At 50.6% G+C, this 3,349-nt stretch overlaps 1 pseudogene; it reads left to right on the top strand.

The window, feature by feature from the left end:
• The first annotated feature begins 782 nt into the window (after window positions 1-782).
• Window positions 783-3,141, top strand: LOC100349047 (E3 ubiquitin-protein ligase NEDD4-like pseudogene; annotated as a pseudogene).
• Window positions 3,142-3,349: the final 208 nt, after the last annotated feature.

Consider the following 3,349-nt stretch of genomic DNA (forward strand, 5'->3'; position numbering starts at 1 on the left):
TGAAATCATTTCTCCCACAGTGAGGCCCTGATGACTCTTCTAAAATAAATAACATTACTTACATAATTTTGAAAATACACCTCTACTAAAAAGAGGATAAAACATAATCAGACCATGTCATAATGTCATTGAAAATGATTTACTAATTTCCCAACTACCATCATGACAAAGGCTCTCTGCCAGGCCTGCCTCATGCCTGGACCCCACCTCCTTCCCCAGCCCCACAGCCTACCCATCTCCACAGCCACGAGACGGGACTTAGAATTCAACAGCATTCACTGGTCTCCTAACATGACTCGGGCTTATGCCATGTGCATGCCATGCTGTCTCTTCACACCTGAAACTGCTTTGAGTTTCAACTGACTTGTCATCTTCTCTGAGATACCTCCTTTGAACCACCACTGCCACCCTCCCCTGTCAAAATAAGCAAGCTGCCCTTTTGTGCTCTCTGTGTAGGGAGTTTAAAGGGGAAATCTCTTCATGGAGAACAGGCATAAAATCCTGTTAATTCACCGTGTATGACTTAAGACCTGAGACATGTTAGATCAGTGAACACTTACTGAATGAATGAATTAACAAATTAATGAACATAGCTTCCTCACCTGAATGTCAAACCTTAACATCTAGGACAGTACCATAACTTATGAATATTTATCAAAATAATTAAAATTACCTGTGAAAGAAAAGGCACAATAACTAAGTTTTTTAAATATTTATTTATTTATTTGAAAGGCAGAGTTAGAGAGTTACAGAGAGGTAGAGGCAAAGAGAGAGAGGTCTTCCATCTGCTGGTTCACTCCCCAAATGTCTGCAATGGCTGGAGCTGGAATGATCCAAAGCCAGGTGACTCCCTGGGGCTGGCCGTGCCAGCGCCACCCGCCTCCCCTGTGTCCCGGACCAGCCCCCAGGAGCTGACAGAGGAGCTGAGCAGGCGGCTTCAGGTCACGCCGGACGCCAACGGGGAGCAGTTCAGTTCCCTCATCAGAGAGCCCTCCTCCAGGCTGCGTTCCTGCAGTGTCACCGACGCCGTCGCCGAGCAGGCCCATCTGCCACCGCCGTCAGTGGCCTATGTACACACCACGCCGGGCCTTCCTTCAGGCTGGGAAGAAAGGAAAGATGCTAAGTGACGCACATACTATGTCAATCATAACAATCGAACCACAACTTGGACTCGGCCCATCATGCAGCTTGCAGAAGACGGCGCCGCCTCCGGATCGGCCACAAACAGTAGCAACCACCTAATCGAGCCTCAGATCCGCCGGCCTCGTAGCCTCAGCTCGCCAACAGTAACTTTATCTGCCCCGCTGGAGGGTGCCAAGGACTCCCCCGTGCGTCGGGCTGTGAAAGACACCCTTTCCAACCCACAGTCCCCACAGCCGTCCCCCTACAACTCCCCCAAACCTCAGCACAGAGTCACCCAGAGCTTCCTGCCGCCCGGCTGGGAGATGAGGATCGCGCCCAACGGCCGGCCCTTCTTCATTGACCACAACACAAAGACGACGACGTGGGAAGATCCACGCCTTAAGTTCCCAGTTCATATGCGGTCAAAGGCATCTTTAAACCCCAATGACCTCGGCCCTCTCCCGCCTGGCTGGGAAGAAAGGATTCACTTGGACGGCCGGACGTTCTACATCGATCACAACAGCAAAATCACCTAGTGGGAAGACCCAAGACTGCAGAACCCAGCCATCACCGGTCCGGCCGTTCCTTATTCCAGAGAATTTAAGCAGAAATACGACTACTTCAGGAAGAAGCTGAAGAAGCCGGCTGATATTTCAAACAGATTTGAAATGAAGCTCCACAGGAACAACATATTCGAAGAATCCTACCGGAGGATCATGTCGGTGAAAAGACCAGATGTCCTGGAAGCCAGACTCTGGATAGAATTCGAGTCGGAGAAAGGCCTGGACTATGGGGGCGTGGCCAGAGAATGGTTCTTCCTACTGTCCAAAGAGATGTTCAACCCTTACTATGGTCTCTTTGAGTACTCTGCCACGGACAACTACACACTTCAAATCAACCCCAATTCAGGCCTCTGTAATGAAGACCACTTGTCCTATTTCACGTTTATCGGGAGAGTCGCAGGTCTGGCTGTATTTCATGGGAAGCTCTTGGATGGTTTCTTCATCCGCCCGTTTTACAAAATGATGCTGGGGAAGCAGATAACCCTGAACGACATGGAGTCCGTGGACAGTGAATACTACAACTCTTTGAAGTGGATCTTAGAAAATGACCCCACCGAACTGGACCTCATGTTCTGCATAGATGAGGAGAACTTCGGGCAGACATACCAAGTGGACCTGAAGCCCAATGGCTCAGAGATAATGGTGACGAATGAAAACAAAAGGGAATATATCGACTTGGTCATCCAGTGGAGGTTTGTGAACCGGGTCCAGAAGCAGATGAACGCCTTCCTGGAGGGATTCACAGAACTCCTTCCCATTGACCTGATTAAAATTTTTGATGAAAATGAGCTGGAGTTGCTGATGTGTGGTCTCGGGGATGTGGACGTGAACGACTGGAGACAGCATTCTATCTACAAGAATGGCTACTGCCCAAACCACCCGGTCATCCAGTGGTTCTGGAAGGCTGTGCTTCTGATGGACGCCGAGAAGCGCATCCGGTTACTGCAGTTTGTCACGGGCACGTCCCGGGTACCTATGAATGGATTTGCCGAACTTTATGGTTCCAATGGTCCTCAGCTGTTTACAATAGAGCAATGGGGAAGTCCTGAAAAGCTGCCCAGAGCTCACACATGCTTTAATCGCCTCGACTTACCTCCGTACGAAACCTTCGAAGATTTACGGGAGAAACTGCTCATGGCCGTGGAGAACGCCCAGGGCTTCGAAGGGGTGGATTAAGCCGCCCCCGCCGGCCGCGGCCGTCGGGCAAGTTCCGCTTGCACTTTCGCGTTGGCCTAACGGACTTTGCAGAGACGGTGGCAGAGCAGCAGCCGAGCCTTCGTCCATGCCCTCGCCCGAGCCCCGCCGTGGGGACCCAGTCCCGGCTCGAGTTCCTGCCTCTTCCGCCACACTTGATGTGTACGCTAATTACATTTCAGGAGGACTGACTCTATTTATGTTGTGCCTCTGCAGGCAAAACCCTTAATAAATATTTTGCATACTTCCAAAAAAAAAAAAAGCTCTTCCGGGAAGCCGACAAGATGGCGGAAGTGGAGCAGAAGAAGAAGTGGACGTTCCGCACGGCTGCAAAGGCCCAAGCACTTGGGCCATCTTCTACTCTACTTTCCTAGGCCATAGCAGAGAGCTGGATCAGAAGTAGAACAGCTGGGTCTCCAACCAGCACTCATATGGAATACTGGCACTGCAGGATGTGGCTTTACCTGTTA

The sequence above is a fragment of the Oryctolagus cuniculus genome, chromosome 1, assembly GCF_964237555.1.
Source record: "Oryctolagus cuniculus chromosome 1, mOryCun1.1, whole genome shotgun sequence".
In the NCBI taxonomy this organism is placed as follows: Eukaryota; Metazoa; Chordata; class Mammalia; order Lagomorpha; family Leporidae; genus Oryctolagus; species Oryctolagus cuniculus.